Source organism: Panthera uncia, chromosome A2 (assembly GCF_023721935.1).
Source record: "Panthera uncia isolate 11264 chromosome A2, Puncia_PCG_1.0, whole genome shotgun sequence".
NCBI lineage: Eukaryota > Metazoa > Chordata > Mammalia > Carnivora > Felidae > Panthera > Panthera uncia.
Genome location: NC_064816.1, coordinates 25865679 through 25881999, shown reverse-complemented (window position 1 = coordinate 25881999; position 16321 = coordinate 25865679). Strand labels below are relative to the sequence as shown.

The following is a 16321-nucleotide window of genomic DNA, read 5'->3' as shown; positions in this document are numbered from 1 at the left end:
CTTTAAATATAAAACCCCAGGTAAGTTGAAAGCATAAGTTTATCATATATTCCCCATTATAAAAGTTATTAATTCAAATATAAAATATGCAAATATGTAAATAAAAAACTCAAAAATATTTCATTTAAAATCAATAGATAACAGCTTCATACCAGGGAACTATGAAAAAGCTAAGAACATCCTGAGCTCTGCCCATTTTGAGACATAAAACTGAGAAAATAAAGGTCATATTCTCTCAAAAAATTCCTCTGAAGTCCTTGCCATGGAAACTGAATACAGGACTGGAAGACCCATTCTTATCGGCACCTAATAAAATAGCCTGAATTTTCATGATTTTACATATAAATGTAATATATGTATAGATACATATATATATACACACACATTTATACCTTTACACAAACACGTGTGTGTATGCATAACCCTCTCCCCTCCAAAACTACTAAGTGATTAAACAGTATCAACCTGAGCTAATATTGACTCACAGGAAGTTCTCAGGCTTGAGTGAAAAACAGATGAGTTTTAGGACAAGACCCAGTAGGAAAAGACTCTTCCCACAAAAGCAGTGTTCAATCTCTCCAATGGCCGCATGGTAAAGAGGACATAACATTCAAGCATGCTGGTCCTACAGAGAGGGTACAGTACCAAAACAGTAAGTATATAAACTCGGTGCTCAAGAAAGGACATAGAGCTTTAGTGATCCATAGGGCAACCTGCAGCACACCCCTAAGAAGAACAATGCTTTACATAGACATTAATTGACAAAAAATCCCGGGACATAATGGCCATAATTTGAATAAGTGCATGAACACATAACAGTATTCAGCTATAAGGGTCTGGAGGCAAGAACAGACCAGAACAGAATATACTGTAACACAACATTCACTTAGCCATAGTTGTTAGGGTTATCACCAGTTACCTTAATAAGGAAGAATTCATCAACAATATCAGAACCCACTTGTATATTTAATTGTATATATTTATCAGAATGGGGATTCAAATATATTCAACAAACAACAGTTACCATTAAAGAGAAGTGTCTGAATTGCATGGGCCCTAATTATTTCTCTATGGGTATGTGACATATTATATATTTTAAAAACTTGGCCACACACATGACGGTGGGGGTGGGGAGAACTAAATCATAAGAGCATCAATAAGCATGTCCAAAACTATCTAGAGCCTTGTAGCATATCTGATAACTGATAGAAAATGTGTAATATATCAACAAAATGTGAAAGCAAATTACACTGTAATCCCTCAGATGTTAAAGTATTTACCTAAGTCATACACATTTACCTAAGTCATATTTTACCCCTTCATATGTCAGGATTATACCTCTCAACTCTGAATTACATAAATTAGTACTATCCCTTCATATCTCTGTAACATTGCCTTCAAATGGTTAAGAGGCATCCAGAGAATAGGGAACAAAAACATTATTGTTGAAGGGCTTTGGATTTAAAAGTCCACAGGGATGCATAAAGATGACACAGAGATCCATTTAATGGGACATTGTAAAATAGTAGGTGGTCCTTCGCCCCTGAAATAGTTCACGGAACAGATCATTTTGAAAGAAGAGAAAAAGGCTTTGATATAAACTAATCGCAGGCGTGTATGAGAGAGAAAGAAAATACCTTTAGAAAAGATGTGAGAAGATAAGAAGCAAGAAACCAATCTTCCCAAGACAGAAGTCTGAATCAAAGTTGAGCTGCTTTCCCCCAAACTGACTTGAACTTATTAATGTCTTGAATCTGAACACTGGCACTGGAAATTTAGAAGAGCTCATTGATTTTTAGCACTTGTGCTTGAGGCCAGAATGGAACAAGAACAGAAATAGAGCAGGTATGCTTCTTATATTTTTTTCCACCAATTAAAAATAAACCCAAAGTGAAGAACTACTTTTCTGAACCCTGAATCGCCTCTCAAGTTGGGACCTTTGCCTTCCTTTTACATTTCTCAAGACATTTACATTCTCACCCTACTGCCGTGGGAGGAAGTGTACACACGATCTGGGAAGAACTTGCTCTAAATTTTGAAACTGCATTGGTATTAAGGAAAGGTGGAGCCACTTAAATTCATGATAGGTTTTTTTAATGTTTATTTATTTATTTTGAGAGAGAGAGAGAGAGAGAGAGAGTAGGGGAGGGGCAGAGAGAAAAGGAGACACAGAATCCCAAGCAAGCTCCATGCTCTCAGCGCAGAGCCCGTCGCAGGGCTTGATCTCACAAATCATGAGGTCATGACCTGAGCCAAAATCACTCAACCAATTGAGACACCCAGGTGCCCCCATGCTAGTTTTTAATACATTTTTGAAATGTTACCAAAATAATCTTGCACTTATGGGGCGCCTGGGTGGCTCGGTTGATTAAGCATCTGACTTTGGCTCAGGTCATGATCTCACGGTTCATGAATTCGAGCCCCACAATGGATGAGCTCAACCCCTACTTTGGGTGAGCTCTAGCCCTGCTTCAAATGAAGCCTGCTTCTCTCTCTCTCTCCCTCTCTCCATGCCCCTCTCTTGCACCCTCCCTCTCTCAAAAAAAACCCCAAAAATAATAATAATAATAATAATTCACTTGAAATAGGACAAAATGTACCTGGGAGATTTTAACCTGAAAATCACTTTGTTTATTTTTTCATTTAAACATTATTTTTATTTTTAGTTGCTATTTTTATGAGTTGTGCTTGAGTCTTAGTTTAAGGAATCCACATTACAAGGGTTTATTTATGAAAAACAGCCGTTCCCTGATCTACTCTCTCCCAATTCTTCTCCTTCCAAAGGCAACCCTTGCTTCTCTTTCAAGTAATTAATTATTTTGGAATTTGCCTCTATATCTCTAAATAACATGTTCGTATTACATAAAAGTAATAGCACCTTTCCTCCTCCTGCTCCTACCACACACTCACACCCTTGTCCATCTCCTCACCATTATTACACGTATACAGGGAAGATCAAACAAAGACCATGGGTTTTGATACTACGACTATGTAAATATCATCCAAAGATGAACTATGAAATGAACTATACTGCTTTTCTACACATCTTTTTGTTTTCTCTGGAGCGAATAATTATGTTACTGCTTAATCATTTACTTAATGTTCTACACATGTATCACTTATTCAAGCCTTAACTCTGTGTCAGTTTTATAAATCTCCTCTCAACACAGACACGTCAGGTTTCTATCAGTTTCCTCCTCCTGATATCTTGGAACCTTCTGACCTGTACCAATCATAGTGGTGTTCAGCTCTGCCTGATGTGCCACACTCATCCTTGGATGTCCCTTCAACATTATCCTAGCGACTTTCTTACCCTCTCAGCTCAGTGCATCTTCTGTTTCTGATATCCCTTTTCTTCCTCTTTCTTGGTTTCCTCCGATTTTTTGCTTCCTAAGAAAGGATAGAATACAATAGCTTCCTAAGAAACAGTGCATGAGGTAAACATTTTGGAATCTTCTATGCTTAAAACCACCTTCATTGGACCACCATACTTGATTGATAGTTTCTCTACTACAAAATTTCTAGATTGGAAACATTTTCTTTCATACTTTCAAAGGCGGTGCCTCAATGCCTTCTAGTGACCAGGGCTAGTCATGGTCCTAATTTGGGATCCTTCACATATGACTTGTTTTTTCTGGACATCCATAGGCTCTTGCCTTTTCACAGTGGTCAAATGAATATGGTATTTTCACAGGAACAAATAGCTCAGTGAAGGGAATTGATAATTAATAAATAGTATCCCACTATTTTTATGAATAAAACATATGGCAAAGTACTATTTTTAATTTAATAAGTGGAAATGGTTTATTTATAGAAATATATTTGGCACAATTGGCTATTCATATGGAAGAAAATAATGTCTCTGTATCACATTACTAAAAAGTGCATTACAGATAGATAAAGATTGAAACGTAAAATATAAAGAAATATTAAACTTGGAAGAAAATTGGGGAGATGACACGTGAAATAGAGTAGAGGAGACCTTCTTAACCAAGAGAGGAAACTTAACATTAACTAATATGAAAGATATATAGAGGTAGATAGATATATAGATACATATGTTTAACTGTATAAAAATTTAAAACATTTGGATGGCAAAAGATACTATAAAGCAAATAGACAAGTGATAGTCCTAAAGTAAATGGACAAAAGATATTTTAAATAAAGTAAGTAGACAAATGATCTTATAAGTTTACAAGAGAAAAACAACCAAATAGAAAATTCACAAAAGAAATGAAAGAGCAGTCAGATACCAAGAACCCCTCTTCTACCCCAGCAAAACATAGGTAGCTGGCTTTTTATTTTTCAGAGAGGTTAAAACGGTTTTGGTTTTTAATGTTTGTTTATTTATTTATTTATTTTTAACATTTTTATTTTTTATTTTTGAAAGACAGAGACAGAGCATGAGTGGGGGATGTGCAGAGAGAGAGGGAGACACAGAATCCAAAGCAGGCTCCAGGCTCTGAACTATCAGCACAGAGACCGATACAGGGCTCAAACTCACAGACTGCGAGATCGTGACCTGAGCCGAAGTCGGGTATTTACCCAACTGAGCCACCCAGGTGCCAGATGGGGTTTTTAAATAAGGGGACACCAGGCACAGTTGAGAATGTGATAGTGTATGATAGTGAAAAGAGAACAATTCACTGAATGTATACATACTGTACATTAAGACCTCCAACCTCTCACCCATTTAGTTTCCAGAAAATTGACAACTAGAACTTCACTTTTTAGGCAGGAAATTGAAAGGGTCTCCTCTGAAGAATTTGAGCAGGTCAAGAGGAAATATCTCAGGATATTGACATTATAATTTCCCACAACTGGGGGCGCCTGGATGGCTGAGTCCATTAAGCGTCCAACTCTTGGTTTCAGCTCAGGTCATGATCTCATGGTTTCAGGAGTTCGAGCCCCACATCAGGCTCTATGCTGACAGTGTGGAACCTGCTTGGGATTCTTTCTCTCTCCTTCTCTCTCTGCACCTCCTCTGCTCACACTGTCTCTGTGTCTCTCAAAGATAAATAAATGAATAAACTTAAAAAAAAAAAATCTCCCACAACTGAATGGCCCAACTTGATCATCTTACAGTGCAGCTTGCAGAAATCACTAGTTGTCAGGAAAAGGAAATTAAAGCAATGATGTGCAAGGAAGCAGGCTTTCCAGAGCACAAGCAGCTGGAAGCAAAACTCCTGTTTAGAGTCACCTGGTCTATGACTATGTTCTCACCACAGATGAGAATGTAGCCTGTTAACACTATGTGATTCAAGACAAGGGACAGCATAATGCTTATCAACATTCCCTTAAATACAAGTACAAGTTTTTCTGAAAAAGTGATGTCAGCTTTGAGAAAAAGAGAAATATTATATAGCAAAAATGTGCCCCAGTCTACAAGGACCGAACTATACATAGATTGGCAGTTAGGGGCCATGAACAAGCCTTGCTGAGATGTCTGTGGTCATCCCACTTTCTCTACTTACATCTGGAATGGATGGTGTGTGTGTGTGTGTGTGTGTGTGTGTGTGTGTTCCTGCCAATCTATAACTGGAATGTTGCAGATTGGGTTAAGAGTGGGAATAGGACAAAAATCAGGGGCGCCTGGGTGGCGCAGTCGGTTAAGCGTCCGACTTCAGCCAGGTCACGATCTCGCGGTCCGTGAGTTCGAGCCCCGTGTCAGGCTCTGGGCTGATGGCTCGGAGCCTGGAGCCTGTTTCCGATTCTGTGTCTCCCTCTCTGTCTGCCCCTCCCCCGTTCATGCTCTGTCTCTCTCTGTCCCAAAAATAAATAAAAAACGTTGAAAAAAATTAAAAAAAAAAAAAAAAGAGTGGGAATAGGACAAAAATCCAAATCACCACAGTCAGAGTCCCAAGGAGTACTTAGAATCTGAAGGAGGGAATGTAAGCTAAGTATGTCCTGGATGTAAACTGATGAGTCTAAAGCAGGAGACCACTGGGTCACTGAGGAAAGTGTGACATCAGTGGATTTTTGAACAATGACTTCTATCAAAAACTACTCATATTTGTTGGATAATAAATTTTTTATTGGTCCAAGCAAGACCCTTCTCTTTTTTATTAACTTATTCCCTTTTATCCCCATCCCCCATTATCATAAGCAACTATTTCTGATATATTTAAAATGTACACGTATTCTTATAAAATGTATATTGTTGCTTTTTAAATATGTATTTTAAATTCACACAAATCTCATTCTGTTTCTAATCTTTTTACTCAGGACTGTATTTTAAAAAAATTTAATATTTATTTTTGAGAGTGAGAGACACAGAGTGCAAGTGGGGGAGGATCAGAGAGAGGGAGACACAGAAACTGAAGCAGGGTCCAGGCTCTGAGCTGTCAGCACAGAGCCTGAGGCAGGGCTCAAACTCACCAACAGTGAGATCAGACCTGAGTTGAAGCTGGATGCTCAACTGACTGAGCCACCCAGGCACTCCACTCTGGACTATATTTTTAAGATCAATTCATGTAAGTTATGTGTATGACTGCCCCATAGGTGCATATAATGAGCATCTACCATATTTTATTTCTTTATTTTATTTGTATATTTAAGTATATATTAATATGCAAACTAATATATTCCTAAGGTAAAGAAGAGTGGTAGTCATTCAAAGGCCATAAAGAAATTGGAGTTCAACACTTATGACTTAGACAGACAAGGTAGTAAGAACAGGGCTCAGAAAAATAATGGGGTTTAAAAAGTAAATATACAATATTATTCCCTGTGCTGTACTTTTCATCTCCATGACTTATTTATTTTATAACTAGAAATCTGTAACTCTTAATCCCCTTCATCTATTTTCCCATCCCCCACCCTCCTCCCCTCTGGCAACCACCACTTTGTTCTCTGTATTTAAGAGTCTATTTGGTTTTTGTTTGTTTTGATTTTTAGATTCCACATATAAGGCGGGCACTGAGTAATGCATAGAATTGTTAAATCACTATGTTGTACACCTGAAACTAATATAAATTGTATGTCATTACACTTTCATAATAAATAAAAATTTTTTAAAGATAAATATAGGTTAAAGACCCCAAACGACTCTATTTGTCTTAAATGACCCCATTATTTCTATTATCTAATAATAGTTTGAAAGTTTATCTAAGTGTCTAAGAATCTAAGTGTCTCTTGTCTTTCAAATATTGAAGGCCTACAACTTTTTGTTAATTAATAGACATTGGTTTTCAGCTTTAGGTTTATAGAAAATTTGAGCAAAAAGTACAGAGTTCTCACATATATCCTCTCTCCACAAGTCTCCCTCTCCACAGTTTCCCCTCTTGCTAACATCTTCAATTAGTGCGGTACACTTCTATAGTTGATGAGCCAGCAATGATATATTGTTAACTAAAATGCATATATGTTATATACTCTATGAGTTTTGATAAATGTATAATGATATGTATCCACCATTCCAGTATCATACAGAATAGTTTCATGGCCCTAAAACACTCTGTTCCACTTATTCATCCTTTCTTTCCTCCCTCCTCCTGAACCACTGGCAACCACTGATCTTTTTACTGTCTCTATAGTTTTGCCCTTTGGCCCATAACTTTATTTCTTTAGTATTCCCCTTGAAAAGAAGTTGGCCTTATTTTCCGTTTTAGGCATTTTGTGTTCCAGTAATGCCTGACATAAGAAACAACTGAGACCTGTACATTAAATTTCTGAATGTTAAAGCTAAGAGACAGAAGGAAAGAAATTGAAACTACAAATTTGGGAGTAACATAGAAATTTCAATACACAGTTTAGTAAGACAATATATATCATGGAATATCAGAGCTAGTGAACAAAGAAAAACTGTAGCTCAAAATTATAGAAAAAATTCACATGAACTATCTATTAATCAACTATCATTTTAAGTAATATAAATAAATGTTAAAATGGACATAGCAACATAAATTCATTAATATTTTGAAAAAAGTAAATATTCTATCACTAAAGTCTTATAGGTCTTTGTCATCATTCTCTAACCCTTGAATAATATGAAACAGTATAATGTGTAGTCCTAGTGCCGAAATTTAATTTCTAGAATCTGATTCTGATTCTGAAATGGGGGAACTCAAAGTGGGGCTGGCACATCTAGAGGAAAGAAAACAAGATACTTTCAAAACTTCCTGGTGGTATTGACAAGGAGCTAGCTCAATTCAAAGGGCTTTCATTGGCCAAAATGTGATGAGTGTGAATGTGTATCAAAAAGAAACTGCTTGGGGCGCCTGGGTGGCGCAGTCGGTTAAGCGTCCGACTTCAGCCAGGTCACGATCTCGCGGTCCGTGAGTTCGAGCCCCGTGTCAGGCTCTGGGCTGATGGCTCGGAGCCTGGAGCCTGTTTCCGATTCTGTGTCTCCCTCTCTCTCTGCCCCTCCCCCGTTCATGCTCTGTCTCTCTCTGTCCCAAAAATAAATAAAAAACGTTGAAAAAAAAATTAAAAAAAAAAAAAAAACTGCTTATGACTATAGAATGACATTATCTGAGTATGTGAAACGCCATAAACATATACTTGAAACATGAAACATATACTTTTAAGCTCACACTGTGCATCAAGAATTGACATGTCTGTAGACATTTGCCTAAGTGGAAGCATGTAGGCTATTAGGGTAAGTTATTTTGGAATGGCATTGTGGGCTGTACACAGTGAAAAAAATTTTTCATTTCTTTCCTCTACTGTGTAGAGACATTATTATTGGCATCTATGCATCCCACTAAGGTACTTGGAACCAGGAGAAAAATCACGCCAAAGTATGCTATATTGATCCTGCCCATTGTGGCCACTCAACTACCAATAACATTCTGGATTCCCGAGTAACTACATAGGGAACTAACAGTGTGCATGAGTGTGTTGAGAATGATCAGTTTATGCCAATCCATAATTCCCCCCAAAATGCTGCAAGATAGGATATCAAGTTACACACAAAACAGTTTAGGAGAGACATCAAAATGTTAACAGTGATTTTTATCTAAATAGCTGGATTTAACATGAGTTTCACTCTCTTATTTATAAAAACAATATTATAAAAAAAGAGGTTTTGTTTTTAAAATTAAAAAAATTAAACTTCCCATGAGTTTCTTTGAATGCAACAATAATGGAATGTGTTGTTTAAGAGCAGCAGGATTCTGTCCTGATAGTTCTACACAGAAGGGCTAAACTGCTGAAGTTATACAAACAGTGCAAAAGGGAGGGTTTTGAACCCTAGTACCAACAATGTGTGAATGTGGGGCATGTTTTAGCTCCCTTGAACTTCAGTTTCTTCATATGTAAAGTGGAGAAAATACTACCTACGTCATGATTGTTGTGAGAACTGAAGATACATTGATGGCATGGCACATACACATATCTCATAAGCATATATATTATAACTGTCCCAGTCATAAACTATTTCACAGCAGTAAGAAATGGGAATACATAGCCACATACATAGCCACATTTGCTTGAATTTGCATAAAGAAACTCTGGGAGGATAAATATGTGGGAAATAAGTACAGTTTCTTGGCTTGGGGAGAAGAGGGGAAACAGGATGGATGGGAGAAGGTAGAAATGAGACTTTCCACTTTACCTCTTTATACTGTTTTGATTGGTTTTAAAATAAAATTAAATCAACTTCACAATAAATTTAAAAATTTCCCCTCCAAACTCTATCTACCAGGTCTAAATATTTTGCATGATACTTAGTCATTTCTCATGTTTCTGATGATAAATTATCACAGATTCATTTCCACATCCCTGCCTTCAGAAATAGGAATCTGTGATCCTCAGTGATTGCCAGTTAGCACTGCAAAACAAAATATGGTTCAGCTTCTTCACATCAGACTCCCAACTTCCTAGTAAAAGCCTGCTCCGTGTTCTGTGCAGCAAGAAAATTCTTGTGCATCAGAAAATCATAGATAGGTTGATTTTAGGTAACCACATAATTTGTTACTATTTTGGATTCTTCCTTTTTTTTATGAATTCTGAGGAAAATATATTTGGCCAACTAGATTTCTTTGGGAATACCAAATGTCCTGGCCCAGAATAAACAACAGTTGACTACAGTATCTAATACTAATTTCAATATCTGCTAATGCCAATTATTCTACTGCCTTGCTAAGAAGTTCTAATGTTGAGAAAGTCCAGAGTAGAAAATGGGATCATAATGCTTTGATGCATTACAGTAGAAAGGCTATTAATTTTTTTCACAGATGATTTGTTTCTCCTGGGTGGGCAGAAAATAGAGTGTAGGTAAGGGTGCTATTAGTTTACATTCAGTGTTGGTGTTAAAACTTTCTCTCTGCTCAAGGAATCTAGAGAGATAATTACTACTTGTAATAAATTCTTTATATTCAAAATTTGACATATTACAAGGTTTGCTAATAACAATATTCATGCAGACCCTAAATCCTTCTGATTTATTTTCTCTATTGGGGGAAAGTTTCTTTAAAAAGATTTGAGAATCTGGTTGAACTGCATAACTCTGATGATTTTTTTCAGCTCAGATAATTCAGGAAATGAAAATGTAAGCTATTCATGCCTAAAATGAAGATGTACTATAATTGGAGATCCAGAAAAAGCATTAACCTAGTTTAAAACACATGTCCTTTATTAGGGGAGGAGCACAAACTTTTAAAACATAGCTTAAAGTTCTGTTTTCACTATTTCTGCCTTCATTTTCAGAAATGCCCATACCAAATTTTGATGATTTTATGCCAACATAGACAAGGAAACAGAGAGATTGAACAATCTCAGGGATTTTTCTCCTGTACCTTTAATTCTAGGTAGAGTGCCCTGCTTGGTAGTGGGACAAAATGTAGCCTGACTGAAGTGACAGGTCTAAGCTCTGAATCAATCCTGAAACTCAAGCCTTTAATTTCCAGTTGCACTTAATTAAAATGAAAGGGATATATGGCATAGAAATCGTTGTCACATCTGTAAGCACACTAGTCTTCCCCTTTAGGAAAAGGCAACATTTTTCTTCCAGAGCGCTTGTACAATCTCCCTTAGTTTAGAAAAACAGAATCCCAGTTGATGTTCCAGTTGGAATGCTGAACAAGAATACATTAACCTTGAGTATGTGGAACCTAAAAGAAGACAATATCCAAATGTATTTTCTCGTTTCTTAACTTTCCACATGGATGCCAATGGCTTCCAGATGTATAGTTCTCACTCATATTTTTGCCTTTGATAAAAGCCATTTGTACATTCACCTGAACCCCAAGCCCACTATCTTGTTCCCACTTCAGAGCATTGTACAGTTTTTTTCTTCTGATTGGACCACTCTTTCTTGGATCAGCACATGTCACCTTCCATGTCATTCAGATTTCAATTTAAAAAGAAGCCTTCCCTTCACATCATCTTACCCTGTATTATCCTCATATGACACTTTCAGTGTCTGAAATTCTCATTTATGTTAATTATATGCTGATTTCTGTTTCTTTGCAGCTAGAATCTTAGTTCATTCAAGGCTAGGATATCTGTCTTGTTTACCTCTATCTACATGGTCCATTACAAACAAATAAATGGATGTAAACTACTTAACAAAAGAATTACAGTCCTCTATCCTCAGAAATGGTATTCTAGTAGGTAACCAAAAGTTATTCAGTCTCAAATACTCTACCACTATCCTCAAATGTGACCAAACGAAACTAATCACTTAATTCCAGTTTAAAGCCAAAAGAAATACTTACTAAACACTAATTCCCTACACCCAGATTCAAAGTATTTAAGAAAGTGAAAGACTCAAAAATTGTTTTGACACTATGTGACCTTATTTTGCTAACTGAATATCATAAAATCTGAATGTATGTGCATAATAAATTGTGCAAGGAAGCCATAAGTCATAGTATCAAAGTTTGAATCCATACTTGAATAAGGTTATAAGGAGGGGGATATTTTAACTCGTTCAGAGTACTAATATGTACATTAATAATGTAACTATTACTGGGATACATGGCTGATTCAGTTGGAAGAGCGAGTGGCTCTTGATCTTGTGTTCGTGAGTTCGAGCCCCATGTTGGGTATAGAGATTGCTTAAATAAATAGACAAATCCTTAAAAAAAATATTGTAACTATTATTACTAATTTTATAAATAATTAGTTGTAAAATTTTTAGAAAAAATTAAAATATCTTTAAGAAGACTCTTGTACCAGGGCACATGGGTGGCTCAATAGGTTGAATGTCTAACTTTGGCTCAGGTCATGATCTTGCAGTATAGAGTGTCAGGCTCTATACTGACAGTGTGGAGCCTGCCTCAGATTCTCTCTCTCTCTCTCTCTCTCTCTCTCTCTGCCCCTCCCCTGTTCACTCTCTGTCTCTGTCTCTCTCTCTCAAGACTAAATAAACATTAAAATAATAATAATAAAAGACTTGTACCAAAAATGTGTCTTCAAGATATGAAACATGAGTTTGTTATATTGTCAGGAAAAATGACAAAGAGGAAAATAACTAATAGAAACACAGAAGAACCCAACCAAAAACGTTAAATTTACTTTTTAGCTATTTAGTCATATTAGGTATATAAGTCTATGAGGTGTTAAGTATAGCCGGTGCAAGATAAAAAGGGATATATGGCATAGAGTTCAACAAAGCAGTTGAAAATCAACAATTACATGTGGTTAAACTTTGACATACCGAAGATTTCCTAAATGCCAAACATTGCAATGGCAATGGCGTATCCTCTCAGTTAAAGCACCCAAGGAGGCTCTGAGTGTTATCCCTACTTTCCAATTGAAGAAACATAGACTTAGAGAGACTAATGAACCTCTCCAAAGTCAAAGAGTGAGCAGTATTACAGCAAGAATTCCAACCTGTATCTTTCCATCTCCACAGCCCATTCTGTTTCTACGTTACCCTACACTATGTAAGTATGTGCTTTTTTATTAATTACCAACATCTTTGCCTGAAAGTTCCTATTTTCATTGTGGGCTGGATCTCCATGGTTGGATACTTAAAACTTAGCATTATAATTAATCATTTTTATGTTGTCATTAACAAATAAAATAGGAAAAGGGAAGTGCCTCTTGAGATATATCAGAACAGTAACCAAGCCATTTCTCAGACCAATATTTATGTTCCCATAAGGCCAAGGGCAAGCTTTGTTTTCATCTTGAAAAGTTTTTTTCTGCTACTAATTTGGAGGATGCATAGAAAGCAAGTGTACAGGCTAAGTTAAATTGTGAAAAGCAAGATACAATGAGAAATAATGTACTTAGATTCAGATGAATCATTCAGGCTTTGGGACTAATGTACAGCAAATTGAGCTCAGTCCAGAGAAAATGTAGATAAAATGAGTTTAGGAGCAAATAATGGGATGCGGAAATACATTTTAAATGGAACAATGCTTCAGTTTAATAGTTAAGAAACTATTTTAAGAACCAAGGCAAAAAAATTCTCATAAAATTGACTAGTCTCTATGCAGGCATAGCAGAACAAACTGATACGGTAGATAAGGTGATGGTTGTATTGCTAGAAGCTTATAAGTCAAATAAAAAAATGATATTGACAATGTTTTGATATGGTGAAGGGGATTAAAAATGTCATTCAATAGAGATTTACCTACCTTTCCACAAACATTTTCAAATATTATCAGAAGATTAAGTGCTCTCTAAACCATGAGTGAGTAAGACAAGTCTGAATCTTGACTCTACCTTTATTAGCTTTGTGATGAAAGGAAGACACCAATTTCTCTAAGCTTCCTGATCAACTAAAATAGAGTTAATTGCCACCTCACAAAGTGGTTAGGAATAAATAAGATGGTGCATGTGAGAGGAGTTTGTGATCTGTAAAGCATTATAAAAGTGAAAGTTTAAATGTTAATAATAATAATAATAGAAATTAAAATGAAAGGTGATATCCTACAGGAAGTGTTATTACCTTACTTAGTGAAAATTAAAATACATGTGTTTATAAATGCATAAAGAAGTTAGATAATATTAGAACCATAACTAGTGACTTGCAAGGCTATCTATGATATTAAGTAAAAGAAACAACTTGCATACAGCATGATTTTATTTCAATAACAAGCAATAAATATGCTTATATGCTTGGATATATTTGTTTGGAGGATAAAGTTGTGGAAGGAGTCATTTCAGGCTGTGAGGGGAATGAAGGAGTTGTTCAACTTTCATATAAAGCACACACGCACACACACACATAGCTGTATCATGTGCTTTCTTAACCACAAGTCCATATTATATTTGTAATGTGAGAAACAAAGGGGATTTTTAAAAATAATACTAGTAACATAAACCCTTAAAAGCAATATTAATAATATCCAAAAAGATTACCAAATTATGTAGCAGTATCCACATTTATAGAATCACATGTCTTGTTACCAGTTATTCTAGCTGATTACTCAACATGCTTCAAGTCAACTTTGAACTACCATCACAAACCACAAAGTAGGGCAGCTTCACTGCCCACCAAAATCATCCCTGTAACATCAAAGTAAAGGGCATACCATGGGATCTGAACCTAGCCTGAGGGCTCAGGGGCTTTGTGGCATCTGAAACTCTGATGGAGTGTGGGTCACAGGGAGTGGGAGAGGGAGCACTTGTTAAGGACCTTAATGCATACCATGAAGCTCTTCAAATTTGGGAGCCTTCAGGCTACCCAAGAGCTCCATCTACCTAGATGATATAGGGGAGTCAGTATATTGTATTGGTTTGCTGAGTTTCAAGCCATTTCAGGTGTATCTTCCACCTACAGTTAGTATGGGAAAAGTAGTGGCCATGTTTTCTGTTTCTTTTCAATTCATTTAGAAAAGGCTCAGAAAGGGGCGCTTGGGTGGCTCAGTTGGTTAAGCATCCAACTGTTGGTTTCGGCTCAGGTCATGATCTCATGGTTCGTGGGTTCAAGCTCCACATCAGGCTCTGTGCTGATGGCATGGAGCCTGCTTGGGATTCTGTCTCCCTCTCTCTCTGCCCCTCCCCTGCTTGCTCTCTATCTATCTCTGTCTCAAAAATAAATAAATAAACATTAGAAAAGGCTCAGAAAGCATAGAAACTCTATAAAGGAATATGACCAGATATACAAAACAAGCATTTTATGTTTAAAGGCTCCAAGTCAGAGAAAGCCTAATGAGAATCAAGAAATGAATTTTAAAGAAATGTGTAGCACTCTGCTTCTCTTTTCTAATCCTCTGTTTTTTGTTTTATCAAAGTCTGCTTCTGTGGAGAGAAATTATGATGTTTGCCAGAGCAGATGTTTATGTGACAAATCAGAGAAGGCGTTGGAGATGTTTAGGAGGGGAAGTGAAAATCTTCGTGAGCAAGGCAGTATTTATCATTCTTTGGTGACTTCTCCAAAGTGTTAATAAGTTCTCCCCAGGTGTTTGGAGTGGTTCCCTATCCCTTACCCCTGCTCAGAGAGGGAGACCTCCCACAGAAGGAACACTTACTCAATTGCTGTATATAAAGACTAAAATGTTGTCATTTCATTAAAAATGTTTTCATTTCCTCTGGAAACACTTCTTTGAATTCAGGGACCTCTTTGTTCTCACCGAGGGATCCTAAGGTGTTTCACTTTAGTGGCCATTTGAGAATGGAACCTATTGTGGGTCCTTGGTTTTCCCAGCTGACCCTGTCGTACCTTCAAAACAGCATCCAAACCACAGAGGTACATCTTTGAAAGAGGCCAAAGGCTTTGAGACGGATATTCTTCTATCTAAATTGAGAGATGAGATGGGGTGCCTGGGTGGCTTAGTTGGTTAAGAGTCAGACTTCAGCTCAGGTCATGGATCTCAAGGTCTGTGGGTTCGAGCCCTGCATCAGACTCTGTGCTGACAGCTCAGAGCCTGAAGCCTGCTTTGGATTCTGTGTGTCCCTCTCTCTCTGCCCCTCTCCAGCTTGCACTCTGTCTCTCTTTCTCAAAAATAAATAAACATTAAAAAATTTTTTTAAATTGAGAGATGAGCTGGTACAGAGAGGAGTGCTCTTCTAATCTATTCAAACAAATGATACGGAAGGGAGCCAGTGTTAAGCAAATGAAGGCTGCCTCTCGCCAGGGGATTGCTCTAGCTGTGTAGCAGGTAGGCTCAGAGGGAAAAGCTCTGGCTCCTCCACAGAAAGGCATGAGCCCAGCAATGTTCCTTTGAACATGAAATGTTGTCTGTTGGCTCTGCAGAATACATTGGACTCTGTTCTAGCAATATTTACTGGGCCTAGTCAGCCTGGGTTCCAGCTTGGGAACACTTGAACAGACACATTTAAAGCCAGTCTTTCTTTACGCCTTCAAGGTACAAGAACAGCGACAGTAATTCACAGGACTGTATTCAGAAAACCTAAACGTTACATGAAAGAGAATGTTTGAAGGGAAGAAATTCTCCAAAGGTGGGCAAAGAAAAGAAAA

At 37.0% G+C, this 16321-nt stretch overlaps 1 long non-coding RNA gene across 2 annotated transcripts in view; it reads right to left on the bottom strand.

Annotated features, from left to right (window-relative positions):
* The window catches only part of LOC125929534 (uncharacterized), a 233457-nt gene that overhangs the window by 129717 nt on the left and 87419 nt on the right, over positions 1-16321 (bottom strand). For both annotated transcript variants that reach the window (XR_007459896.1, XR_007459895.1), the window contains one exon: positions 3314-3390. This is a non-coding gene — a long non-coding RNA (uncharacterized LOC125929534). The remainder of the gene's footprint in view (positions 1-3313; positions 3391-16321) is intronic.